This window comes from Oryzias latipes, chromosome 9 (assembly GCF_053564925.1).
Source record: "Oryzias latipes strain Hd-rR chromosome 9, Olatipes_Hd-rR_3.1".
NCBI classification, from domain to species: Eukaryota; Metazoa; Chordata; class Actinopteri; order Beloniformes; family Adrianichthyidae; genus Oryzias; species Oryzias latipes.
Genome location: NC_136245.1, coordinates 30,932,596 through 30,947,416, shown reverse-complemented (window position 1 = coordinate 30,947,416; position 14,821 = coordinate 30,932,596).

Below are 14,821 nucleotides of genomic sequence, written 5' to 3'. Positions count from 1 at the left end.
ATAAAGGTCACTAAAAACTGGTATTTTCTAGATATAGTAATAAACATAAATCCACCATTTGAGTAACTTTATTAGCAGCATCCTTGTAACATTAGACAGTCGGTTGTGGGTATTAGGCATTATGATGGTTTGTGGGAACAACTGTCACATTAAATCCATATTTGCAGCTTTCTTTTCTTTCAAAGTCAACGGCTCTTCTTCTGTTTCCTCACAGACTCTTTTGTGAAACTTTTTCAATTTAGTGATCAGCGAGGCTTCTTTGAGAATGGAGCGGATGGATTTTCGACATGTAACCGAGCGACTTGACTCACTAATGAGTCAGATGTGGTGGAGAATCCAGTAGTTTTCCAAAATATATATATATTTTTTTCCTGAAGTCCGAAACCAGCTGGCCTATGGGCTGGTACCGGTCCACAGGCAAGAGGTTGGAGACCACTATATGCTGATGTTTTTTTGGTGTTTTTTTTTGTTGGTGTTGTTTTGCAAATTAAAGAAATTTTTTTTGACTATGTGGAGGACTAAAAATCTTTTTTGAAAATGTGTGGTTAATTATTTGGTACATACAAGCATAGCCAGGGTCAACGGATTTGGTACCTTTTATATAATATTGCGCTTAAGGAAAGTTATTATGACGTTTAATAATTTGGATCTTGTTTGACAGCAGCGATTTGTTTTTGTTTTTTTCTTGTATGGTATATTGGTTCTATGACTTCATATCTGTCCAAGCTGGCCGGAAGCATTTGATTGGAAAATTGGTTTTATGTTTGCTCAATGAAACCTGTGACTTCAAATATAAGTTTCAAATAAATGTAAGTTATTTTTTTCATTTGGGTGTTGCCACTCCTGTGTTTTTTTATTTCTGTGTGTGCAATCATCCGTTTTTGTTGCATGTTCACTGCAATTTTATGTCAACATTTTTGTGTTAATTCCTTTAAATCTCTTCTATTTCCAAACTGCATGTGGTTTGATGCATTTCAGTCTTTAAATACTCTCACACAGAATGCTTTAATACTTGATGCTAAAGTGTTTAAACAGGATCAAGTTGGTCAGATTTCAAGCTAAAAAGATATTTATTTAATCAACTTGGTGAAAGTGGGACCAGGGAGCGTCAGACATGTTGGTGTTTACAGACTTCTCGTCATTACAAGAGCCTGATTAAAAGAGCAGGAAGGCAGATGGAACAGTGTCTATAGCAGAGCAACATGTGCAATAGTGAGGGAAAAATAGACGGAGAGCAACATTAATTAAAGCCATAAAAGAACAGATTGAATGTCCTGGACAATGGTGAGTCAGTAAGTTAGAGTGTCTGTTTATAGGTGTGTGTGTGTGTTTGTGTGTGTTTGTGTGTGTCAATCCATCTGTTGTTAGGTAGAGGAGAACAGGGCTGGTTTGTCATATTACTAATTGAGGCGGCACTAGAGGGCGCTGTGACTTGGCACTGGTTACCAACAGTTGACTGGGCGTTTACCCCGTTTTCAAACATTTTTTTTTTAACACATAAAATCCAACAATGAAGTGGTGGAGATATTCTTGCAGCGCGGTACAACCACCAGTTCTTCCCAACATCAGATTTCTAAAATGTGGTCCCAGAAAATTGGTTTAGGAGTTAAGACAGATATTCAATGTGGGTAAAAAATAAGTGCTAAAGCAAAGCATACATTTTAATGCTGTATTTTAACATTAGGTATGCTTTGAGATCACATTTTTCACTTTATTTTGCATCTACTGCACACCATTTATTTTTAACTAATTTTACACTGAGAAAAATGGGTGGAAACTACATCTAGCAATGCATGCGGGCAATGCAGCAATTTGCCATCTTTTCTTCTCCTGCACCTGAGCTGATGTGCACGCTGGACGGGCAGCTCAGGGAATTTACACAATGCGCATGCGCGTCTGGGCCGTTGTGACATCACAACGACTTATTAATTCAAACCGAGCATCTTTGTGACAGTTTTACAGCGATTTGATGGGGGAAATAGTCAGAAATAAAAAAAATGAAATGATTTTTTTTTACACATTTCTTATCTTTCATAGGAAAAATACCACATGTACATGTCAAAACCTCAAAAAACATGATTTTCATCAGAGGGGGACTTTAAAGTAAACTAAGAGGCTCTCAGCTTCTTCATCTGTTTGCTCAGCTGCTCCACAATTAAAATATAACATATCTGCATAAGTTCTTTTAATGCCAAAATGTTGGCCTCCATCTGTGCTTGAAAGTAAACTTGTTTCCTTGTGGCTTTTATCCATTTCTTGGTGTTTGCACAACTCATTAGTGGGTCCACTTGCACATGCACTGAAGGAACGGAACTGCCAAATTCATTAAATCTACATGTCTCTGCAGAGAAAAGGACATTTTGTCTCCCACCTGTAGAATAAAAAGATGAGCCGATACTAAATAACAGTTTTAGCTGCTAAATCAAAAGCTGAATTTGTAAATATGGTTCTTTGTGTAATTTTCCCCCAATGTTTTTTTTTTTTTTTTTCCAAAAGTGTAACTCCACAACAAAAGGAGAACTGAGTGCAGGACAGGAAGTCTGAAACGAAACGGACCAAAAACTAAATGAATATCAGAGAGAAATGGAGAAGATGGGGGAGGAGAGAAGGAATTGAGACAGCGAGGGAGTGAAACAGGAGGCTCCAGATGGAAGGTTTGCGTTGCCGAGGCGGGTTGCCGAGGAAGTCATTAAGCAGCCATTTCATCTGCGTCTGCTTGGCTAGCGAGAATTCTAATTGCATCTAAGGAGAGGAGAGGAGAAATGCCAAAGTACATTTACATCAAAGATAGAAGACACTAGAGAGCCTGTAGCCACCAGACCCTCTCTATCTCATCCCCTCAAACTCTGGCTTGCTGTTTAGCTTTCTCCCTCTCTTTATTTCCAAATTTCCTTTTGCATTTTTCTCTCACATTCTCAGATGTTGAGCCTCAGTCGAGTGTCCCCACCTTTCAATTCCCTCGATTTGTGTTAACTTTTTGACTCAATCTCTCCCAACGACTAAATAAACTCACATATCTACCATTAGGAATGCAGGTGTTGAAAAAAAAAAAAAAGATTTCCAGAACTCTTATTTTTATCCTCCCCCCCCCCCCCCCATCATGCTTATTTCTTATGCCATCTCTTCTAATGTCCTGTTTTTTCCCAATTCCTGCTGCTGATTATGTGGATAAAAGTCTGTGTTGAGCGAGCTGTTAACGTGGTTCTTTGCCAACGAGGTTTGTTGACTCCGTTATGAGTGTTTATAGATCGTGTCAAAGGGTTTACATTGATCTGAGAGACGATGTGTGGTTGGAGGTTTGTCAGGTACTTTCTTCAAAATGTTGGCTAATTAAAAAGATTCTGATAGAAAAAGCAATTAAGTGCAGTGCTAATTTAGGAGCGCAGCAGTGTAAATGTGGTTTTATTAACGCTTACATGGGTATGTAAGAGTTATGTTTGCGTGTGAGACTAAGATGTTTCAGTAATAGCTTTGAGCTGGATTGGCCTTCCACTTTCGCCCTACAAAGAGAAATTGCTTATTGCTTTTAACCACTTGAGAAGGGGAGGTGGTTGATGGGGACGTTAAGAAGGGGGAGTGGGGAAGGGGAGGTGGAGCTGAGGTTATTCTGTCCAAAATAATTTCAGCCTCTCTTTAAGAACCATTGGAGGCATTTTTTCATTCGAACGGCAGTCAGAGTGCAGCCCTTTCTTACCGGAAAGGCAACAAGTGGAGCTTCAGCGTTGGCATTCAGTTGAGAAAGCTGAGGCTTGGTGTCACTTAATAATATTATACGGCCGCAGCCTCAGTTGATCTGTAACTGAAATCATTCCAATCTGCAATAGTTTCAGCTCTGCTGCCATTCTTGAGCTAAGTGGCATAAAAAACGGCACTTTTCTCAGTTTCCATTAAAAACTGCTTTGATTTCAGATTACTTTTTTCTGACATGCTGGCTGAGGCTGGTTGCAGAAAGGTGGCAAAAAGTAACAGTTGGGAATCTAATCTATCAGATGTTATTACTGCTGTTCCTTTTTTTTTTTTTTGTTTTTTTTTGAAGAGCGCCGCGGCAAAGTGAATCACTTGTAAAGTTTATAAGTTCTGCAACAAGGTCTCAGGAGTTCAGCAGAGAGAAAAGTTGGGATGGCAGCAAATCCAAAATGAAAGACTTCATGAATAGATTCCTTCTGGGGCTCCCACAGTGTTTGCTGCTTTATTAATCAAGTTCAACAACCTTATAAAGCTCAAACTAACAACTACTGTCTTAAAAACACAAATAAAGCAGGAGTTACACGACCCAAGTGTCACAATTACCAAAAAAAAGGATAAATACAACAAACTAGCTGACTCTGAGGGCGCCCTTCAGTCCAGGGAAGCAGTCTGATGACCTCGTCAGTAACTCGTTTAGACCAGAGCAGATTCTGAAGCCGAGAAAAGCAGCCTTGTGCTGATATGCAACACTTTACAGGCCCCCTCATCTAACATTGGAAACATTTGACAGATATTTTGTGGCCCACTCTTAAGTGGCTTCTAACAAGCTCACTGTTGACTGGCCAGAGTGGTTGCCATAGAAACGATGACTCTGATTATAACCAGACCACTGACATCATCTGGCTCCATATCACACACAAAAAAAGGTGACTGAATTGACTTTATTTGGTTGTAACTGGAAGGAAGCCGTTTTCTACGGATGACGTCATGACCCGCTCGATCCAGTCCTCCCCTTCGACCGTTGAAAACTCAGTGGGACTTTGTCCGGACCAAAAATTGAAACTACAACTTTATGCTTTCAGAACCAAAGCAGGCCCAAAGTGGCTCGTAGTTTTGTAAGATATATATTGTAAAGCGCATGTATGGCTTAAATTGCACAAACCTGAACCTTCTCCACACAAAATCTTTGCATATGAGAAAGTTGTTTGAGCATAATCTTTTATGTTTGTTTCGTTTTAAAAAAATGTATGCGTGAGTAAGGTTTTTGCTTTTTCAAATTCAAAAAGAGAGATCTTGGTTTACTGTAGAAATAAAAAAAACTGTCTAATTCTGTTTGCTGCCTTTTCATGAAATCAGTACTAGAAAACATAAAGTTTGCTCTTTAGTTGTAGACTCTTGTTGCAAAAGGTTAAAAAAAACAGACGATTTCTTCACATTGAGTAGACCCATTAGGCCAAAGACTTTTGGGGCTGGTTTGTGCTGTGAGAACACTTTTAATCTGTAAAACTAAAATTTAAAAGGGAAGGTAGCTGAAGTAACTAAAGTTGATTTAATAGGCTGAAAACCAGAACAGGATAATCTCAAACAGAACGGGTGAACGGGTACTGGCTCCAGCAACCCTTCAATCAGGATGATGCTGGTGTGAAAAAAAGAATTAAATATTGGAAGGAAAAAATCTGAGAGCGTTTAAACCAACTACAACGGGGAGGAGGAGTGATTCATTTCATACAAGTGGGGAAACATGTTCCTTCAGACACACTAAACAGACTTTAAAATATCTATCCTTAACTTGGACTTTGTTGGACAAATAAATTGCTTGTCTGCAGCATTGGGACAGAAATCCATCAAACTGTTTGAAAAGTAAAAACTTTATCTGTGGTCTTTATTAAAAAAATCTTTTTTTGTTTTGTTTTTTTGCAGTAAAGAGTAACAATTACCTACTTGTTTTAGCACTTAAATTGTTGATTATTATTAATTCACTGTAAATGCAAGCTTTGATGCCCTTTAAAAACCACTAAATAATAAGTTTTAGGAATCAGCTGCACACTTGTCTTACATTTTTCCTCACATATGGTGTCAGAGGTCTCATTTCTCAGCATCATTGCTGGCTAACAAACATGAGAGAACGTGTTATCCCCTTATGCAAAATCAGGTTAACACACAACACTGCAGGGACACAGAGATCAAGCTCCTAGCATAGCAGAGTTCAAATCCAACTCAAGATGTTGGCGATGATTACAAGCTGAGGAACATCACTGAAGGAAGGTGTTCAAATGAAGCAGAGATAGTTTGCAGCTGTGGACAAAAAAAGAGCAGGCGGTTATGGGAAAAGCAGCAGCAGCAGGAGGAGGAAAATCAAGCACCGGATGTAAAACAGGAGAAAGGCAAACACACTCGATAACCAAAGTCTTTCACCTGTGAAATAATAAATGATTTGCGGGCTTATCGTTTCTCTCCCTCCATCTTGCCTTTCCTTCGGCTCTTTTCTTAACAAAGTGCCCGCAGGAGGCAAAGGAGCGTCACTTAACTCACTTTGCAGCGGAGCGGGTTAAGGTGATGGTTCAGACTAATCATGCATTTTGTGGAACACGCACCAAATTTGGAATGAATGCACCGTAGGATCCCCTCTTTCAGAAAATCCTGTTTGTCACAAGAAAAAATGGCAGCCATTTGTAAAGATGGCAGCTACACACCCCAGTGTTTCCAAAATGTTAAATGTATATTTGTGCCAGTTACAACAACATGGGCTTTTATTACATAAAGTACAGTCTTTTAACTTGGGGGGCAACATAATACGGTTATGTGTACATTATAAATATATTGTATGCATTAAAATCTTGGCTTTTTGCTTTTAATCCAAAAAGAGGCTCCATTCGAAATGTGGTGCTTCTACAACAAAATGAACGATTATTTTATTTAGGTGTGTCCAATATTTACGTTCATGACATACAGATATTTTAGCGCATTGTTTTCTTAATCGCATTAATATAATTTTCGCATCACATGGCCGCTTCTGTGAAGTCTGTTCATTTCTGATAATGCACACCTTGAAGGCCATTATTATGCTTTTATTTCCCCCCTCCCCCAAAAAAATATTAAATCCATCATTAGTACTTTAATCTTATGTTCATGAGTTTTAATCGTTTTTCCCAAAAAGCTGAATTTTCAAGACGCGGTACGAGGCGTTGTCATACAGAGTATTCAACAACCACCTTCTGGCGCTTGTTGTGTTCAGCTATTGTTATAGCACTTGACGCCACTAGGCGGAGCAAAGAGCAAGAGTTACGACTGAGGAAGGTAGAGAAGAAGTGAGTGTGGAGATAAGCTGCTGCATGTTGTAGTGAGTTGAAGCTGAAAATAAAGTCCAGAAACAAGATCCGTTTTGTGGATGATTTCTGCCGCCGCTCTTCTAAACACAAGTTTTACGAAGCATCATCTCAGATTCACCTCTCAATGCTTGATTTTGATTAAGTCAAAAATCTAAAATCTTTCTGAAAGACTGAAATGTATCGACATGTGTTGCAATTATGGTATTAATAAGTCAATTGTTTTGGATTACTCAGAAAAATGCTTTTTAATGTGCTAAATTTGTGGTAGAAAAATAAACGCATTAGTAGTGTAAAAGTAAAGGTTGGAAGTCTGTTGAACAAAAAATAAAAACTTTATGAAGCCGCTTTTTTGGTTGTATTTTGATCTTTTTCCGTGCCCCAATATTACAAATTTAAATAAAAACACCTAAAAGTTTTAAAACAAAAATGAAGATGGACCCTGAAAGCAACTTTGTGATGAAATCAGCGGTCTGTTTATTTCATATTCAGGCTGAATCTCTTCCAGGTTGTCCGATATTATTTTAACCCATAACTACCCAAACAAGTCAAAATCAATGGAAAAAAAAAAAGTTTTTACTTTCTAATTGGGGGAGTAATGCAAACCATGTTTTTAATGTTTTCTAAATGTGCTCCACTGTTTGGTTGAGCAGGCAGTTAAAGGGTTAAAAATCACATACTGAAGAAAACTCAAATCGATTTGGAGTGCAGAGACTGAACTTCCTGTGGCTAGACATCTGCAGTGTTTCCGTATTCATGTTCTGCTCATGGAGTATGAAGTAAATTACTTACAAGAAAATCCTGGGCCACAAGGAAGAGCCGATGACCCGACGCATCCTGCCTCATCTGTCAAACATGAAGGTGCTTATTCAGGTAGGGCTTGGGCATGTATGCCTGCCAACCTAACAGGGGACGCTGACATTTATTGATGGTTTCATCGCTGTCGGAAGAATACAGAGGTTTACAAGAGTTCAGATTCAGCCAAATGCATCAAATTTAATTGGGGAACATTTTATCTTCCTGAATGCCGGAGGCTGTCGTCCAAAAAACACTTTCTTGCTTTTCATCTATCACAGACTGACACCTGTTGAGGCTTTTCATCACATTTTCACTATTTATTCACGTTGTGTAATTTACTGGGGTGGATTGCGATCTACATCATTGTGTTGAAAGATGATGACAAAAACTGTCTTGAAACGAGATTGGAGAAGTTTTTGTTCTTTTTAACCTCAAGAAGCTTTAATATTTAACATTGACACCAGCTTAAACTATTAGCAGTTAAAGACAAACATGAGGTAAATGAAGTTTTTTTTTAATACAAAACTTAGCAAAGGAGGCCCTTTTAGTCCTTGTAATTGTGGGAAAATGCACATTTTTGTAAATGTACTAAGAAATTCCACGCAGTAACCGATGCATTCTTATGAAAATGATGTAGAAAGTCTAGTCACTGCCTCGCCTAAGCGTGCTTGACAGCTACATGTATTTATTTCAAATACAAGCCAAGCAGCAAGTTTCTAATACTGTTCAGGTTTTTATTCCTATGAAGTTTTTCTTTTTTCTTTTTTCTTTTTTCAAGGTTGTTGATTTAATTAGCAAATGTCAAGAAGTGAGAAATCAGTATTATTGTCAAAATCTGTGTTTTTCTGTGGAAAAACTTATTTTTTTTATTTTAATTCCAGGATCACCTATTCCTCTACATGCATCGCAATAGTTTTATGTTGACAGATTTGGATCAGAAAAAGAAAAGATTGTTTCACATTAGTCACAAATAACCAATTAAATGTTTAGTTTTGATAGTTCTAAAGCTTTTTTCCATGCCAGATTGTTGAATTAGCAAAAAATAAGGGGTAAAAACTAAGTATTTTGTCAAATTTACTGTTTTCCACAGAAACATTTTTTTTTTGGGGGGGGGGGGGGGGGGTATTTAATGCATTTTCTCAGATTTTTAAGTTACCAGATTTAGACAAGAAACACTATCATAAAAATAACATTTTAGTCGTAGGCTCCGTTTTACTATTAAATATTTTGCTCCCAGAATTATTAAATATCTAAAACTAAGGTTTGTTGCATTACATTGTGTGTGTGTGTGTGTGTGTGTGTGGAGCAACATTGAATTTCAGGGACCTTGCAAACAAAAATGCCATAAAATACAACTGCAAATTATACAAATAGAAACTGTAGATATTGCTCTAAATTGTTGACATTATTTTTAATAGCTTTTTTATTGTATTCAGAAAGGAAATCCACAAATATAAGAGAAATGGGAATTAAAGTGAAATGCATGCCACGGAAATGCCACAGAAAATGTAGGATAAATGAGGTGATTGAGAAAACATTTGTGCTGAAAGCACAAAAAAAATCATGCAAAGTTTACAAATATTTTTTTAGATAATCTCTCACAGTGGGCGTGCACCTACGATGAAAATTAAATGGCAACTTCTAAATGGGAGAACTTGCAAAATCCCAGGGTGTTCAAATACTTGTTTGCCTCACTGTGTGTATATAAGAGCTGTAGCAACCAAAGGCTAAGCGTTAACATCAACCACAGATGGTTCTAAGATCTTGCTGAAAGAGGCTGAGTGTGGTGCAAAAACAAAAGCTAGACACTGAACTACATGTTCAGATAGTTGATATTGTTTTTGTATTTCAAATCAATACATGTATCGCCAAATGAAATATCGTGATACTTAATAAAACTTTTATTTATTTATTTTTTTCATAAACCCCTAATTGAAGCGTGTTTTTGCCATAAGGCTGAAACAGGGGGCAGAACAATCGTGGGACATGGCAGGGCTTTATACCATCTGTCAACAAAACCGTTCTGGAGAATCCAGAACCAAGAATGGGGAAATTTTCACTTGCAAATGTCATTTGCCTTCTCCTCCATTAAATCATGAAGCAAGATGTCTTTTTCTTTCATTTTTATCTGGGTTAATCAGAGAAAAATGTAATTTTACAGTACATGCTAAATGTCTTTTTTTTTCTCTTTTGCTGTTTAAATCTAGTAAAGATCCTGTCAAACATGATTATTCAACTATTTTATTGCTCCATTAATGGATTTTAATTTTGCACAAGCAAAATGCAAACATTTGACGACTTCTTAAGCTGATTGAAGATCAATAGTGGAATTGAGCCATCAAGCTACATGCAGAATTGCTAGATTTTCATTTCCTTATTTTAGTTTAAACAATATTTTACAGTTAAAAATGTACAAGTACTGCTTTGGAGTTTCATCAACATCAATCTGTTAAGATGTTGAGTACAAAAAGTGTCTTTCTCCTCTTTTATGACAGGATTTTCTCCTCTCTCTGACACTCGTGCTGTTTATTTCAATATTAATCCACATAAACCATCACAGAGAGAATGAGGTGTGATTGTTGGAGTAATCCACCAGGATCCTTAATGGGCAGAAGTGAAAAAGAGCAGAGGATTAGGGGGCTGTGACGGCTAATATACTCCATAATTAGCCTGTTAACAGCTTCTGCGATGGTAGGATTAACCAAGTCTGAGCTGAAAACTTGACAGAGGCTGCAAATGAGTGACGGCCTGCGCAGAGCGTGCTCAGAGTGAGCACTGAGAACGCCACCAAGGACAGAAAAGAGCAAACGAAAGGGGCAATGGAGTGAGAAATTGGAGAGTAAAATGAACATTTTTCTAGCTTTAGACGGGACATTTGAGGTATGAGAAACAAAGAGGAGGTGTAACTGTTCTGTGACAGAACGTTGACAAGCTTAAGCATATTTGTAGACGGCTGGAGACGTGTTTCAATCCTGGATGAGAGCTTTCACAGTCTGGACTATAGTTTTAACCATAAGCTTTCTTTGTCTTTTCATCTTCTGGAACAAAAGTTGGAATTTCAATGTTTAAATCAGATGCTGTTTGAGCAAATATGCCTTGAGAATTTACAGCCATGCTTCTTAATGACTTCATTGACACAGGATGTCAGATAATTTTTCTGCTTTTGCACATTTTGGGCTTTTTCAGATTTCTATTTCTTTTAAAATGAAATATATAAATATGATAACTTTGGAGCACTTTCAAAACTCCAGTAAGGCCCTGCAAAGCACACAGAGGAATGGAGCCTCATTCCAAATTTACAAAACTTCTTTCCCAAATGAAGTTCATTCTTCAACAGCGAGACGCAGCTCTTAGCTGTTTCTCAACCCTCACACTGTTCCATGTGGAAATAGCTACATTTTCTTTCCTCTTCCTTTCAGGATTCCTTATCTGGTTACCTGCTGTTTGGTAAGGTTTAAATTCTTCAGCCACGTTTTATTTTATTTTTTTGGTTAGCCTTCAGAAAAGATCAATGTTTTCCCTGAATCATAGCAACACAAAACCGCCTGCGTGCTGCCAGGCCCCTCCTGGTGCTTCTTATTGCACCAAGGTGAAGTTTTGAACAAACAATTCTTTATTTTACTCAAAATGTCACCTTGGTGCAGTAAGTGCGGAGCTGAACCTTTTTGTGTTTTTATCACAATGTATTCTGACCCAGCTCCTGTCGCTCTATTTGATGCTAATGTTTTGTCTTGGTTCACTTTGAAAAACGCTCCAATGCTGTTCACTCGAAAGAAAAATTTCTAAAGAATATCCTGCACTTTAACAAGTTCTTACAGATTTTTTTTTTCTTTATGTTACACAATAAAATGTTAAAAAGCCATCAAGGGTTTAAATATTTTCAATTCTTATGTCCAGGACAGCAAATGTATCTAGTTATCTACTGTGGGGGTTTTATTTTGAATTTTTTTGAGTTGTGTCTCTTTCATACCCGAAGATTTCCTGCATTTTTTGAGTTCAAGTCTTTCAGGATAAATAGCTTGATCCACTCTCCTCTTTGAGGAAAAATGCTCTTTATGTACTTGTGGTGATTCTGAACGAGAGGGATCAAGGTAGAAGCGTTAGGTTACAGGGGGCTGAGGTGAAGAAGGTGCAGGAGTTTAAGTACTTGGGGTCAACAGTTCAGTGTGATGGGGATTGTGGAAAAGAGATGAAGAGGCGAGTGCAGGCAGGTTGGAGCGGTTGGAGGAAAGTGTCAGGAGTGTTGTGTGACAGAAGAGTGCCAGCAAGACTCAAAGGAAAGGTGTACAAGACAGTGGTGAGACCAGCTCTGCTCTATGGGTTAGAGACGGTAGCAGTGAGACAGAGACAAGAGGCTGAGATGGAGGTAGCAGAGATGAAGATGTTGAGGTTCTCCTTAGGAGTGACCAGGTTAGACAGGATAAGGAACGAGTACATCAGAGGGACGGCTCATGTTGCCTGTGTCAGCGACAAAGTCAGAGAAGCCAGACTGAGATGGTTTGGACATGTTCAGAGGAGGGATAGTGGATATATTGGTAGAAGGATGTTGGAGATGGAGCTGCCTGGCCGGAGGGCAAGAGGACGGCCAAAGAGGAGATATATGCATGTCTTAACAGAGGACATGAAGTTGGCTAATGTTAGGGTAGAAAATATCCATGATAGAGTGAGGTGGAAAAGGATGATTCGCTGTGGCGACCCCTGATGGGAAAAGCCGAAAGAGAAAGAAGAAGAAGATGTACTTGTGGTGATAATAAGATTATATAGATTAAATGCTTTGGTCATTTGATTGTCAAATAAACAACTTCAGACTCCTCCAGGACTCTTCCTCTTGTCCCCCATGGCACCGTCCATCAGTCCGAGATGCAATTAGGAGCTGTGAAATGTTCAATTACCAGCAGAACAATGTCTGAATACTCGGTTGTAAGTTCAATTGAGCGAAGGGCTGAAAAACATGGGCGTAACAAAAAGGAAATTCAACAGTTTTTATGGAGTATCTTGTTACTTTGACAGAGAAAAGCACAAAGGAGTTGGCGTGGATTCAGGATAAAGCATGGGGGTGTTTTCTCAGTGACACAACTGTTTGTTATCCAAAAGTCATGACATCTGTTTTGTTTGATGAGACTGATGATTATTTTAGTAGCATACATATTTTAAAATCTACTCAGAGCATCACAGTTGGCTTTGTGTCCCTCAAACCCAGCCTTTGCCAGCATGTCAGTTAAAACCTTAAACATGATTAAAAATGAAAATGAATAAAACCGTGAGCAGAATTTACCCCCACCCTTACCACCCCTTTTGATCTGCCTTTTCTGGCTGGGCAGCTACACACCCTTTACTCCCCCCTTCTGCCCATGTCACCCCGGTCCCCCAGAACACCGTTGGGGGACCTTTCCGTGTGGAGTTTACATGTTCTCCCGGTGCATGCGTGGGTTCTCTCCGGGGACTCCGGACTCCTCCCACCATCAAAAAACATGCTTTAAAGGTTAATTGGTGACTCTAAATTGTCCCTTGGTGTGAATGTGAGTGTGCGTGGGTGTGTGATTAGTGGCCCTGCAACAGCCTGGCGACCTGTCCAGGGTGTCCCCTGCGTTTCCCCGCGAGTGGCTGGGATAGGCTCCAGCAGCCTCGTGACCGCGAAAGGGACAAAACAGGTTCAGAAGATGGAAAATGATTTTTTTTTTAGCCCCATAAGAGGCTTTAGCCCTATCCATTGTTTTTTTTTTTATGATGTTTCCCACTGTTATGTCATAATTTTCTAAAGGGGTTGTTCACTGCACCCATAATTCGGGTACTGTACTGTAGGTGCTTGAACATCTGTGAGCTTTTGTTCAAATGTGCAGAAAGAAGAAAGAATAGCTAAAGTAATCTGGTCCTTGCAGTCCACTGCTATGAAACATAAAAAAGGTTCATCATTGCAGGACAGTCAGTTTCTATTGCATAAAATCATCAAATTATTCAAAGCATTATGTAGGTTGTCCGAAAGTTACATTTTTGCTTTATGTTCTTAAAATAAAGTTCCCTATTTTTTCAGCTTTTACTGTTGAAATTACTCATAAATAACTTTTTCATTAAAAGAACAAAAAGGCATGGCAGAGCCAATGATGGACGTGTCACAAAAGCATCCGCTGCTGTAAAGGTTTCCATGCTGTTACATTACTATACATTCATTCTGTCTCCTAGTACAGCCTTATCGAGCCTTTCAATGCTCACAGAGGTGTCTGGGACCTTTGTTTTGTAACTAAAGCCATACTGGTGCCAGAACCTGCCATTTTCAGCAGCCAGGAGGGTTGCTTTGAACTGGTCCTCATCCTCTGTGGACCAATTTAAAGTGTTAGCCCCCCAACGTTTCCAGTTATGGCCAGTGAGGGATGTACTAAAGTAGGGACAATAAGAGCGGAGGAGATTCAAAAGGAAAACAACCCAAGCAAGAGACAGAAACCAAAAAAGAAATGAAAGAATGAGCTTAACTCAAATGAAGCAAAAGTCAAATCACCCTACGGCTCTGTCTGCCTGCTGATGTGTGGCTGCAGCAGCGGAGGCGTGAGCGGTTCTGTGTGTGATTAACAAAGGTAACTCTTATTTTGTTTGCAGGGAAGATCTTTAAACGCACACAAAATCTTTCTGAAATAAGGCAGATACTCGGTACTTGTCAGGATTTATTAGCTTGCAGATTCATCTTAGGCAGCAATAACTTAGAGTAGTCGTTTTTCCTGTACAACTTAATCACATCAATTTGGAGAAAATGTGGCTCAATTTTCTGTTTAAAGTTTTAAGTTTATGACTATTTGCTTTCACACAGGTTTTAGGAACAACCCCCAAAAATTTATCCTACATTCACAAACATTTTAAAACTTTGATTTCTCTAGTTTTTTTTTTTTTTTTTTTTTTTTTTTAAAGCTATCTGCATGTTGGGTTTGGATAAATGTCTTTATATACAATTAAGCCAATCTTGTGCTAAGGGCTTTGTTTGCTTCAGCAAATCCCACATAATTACTCTCTCTCCACCATGC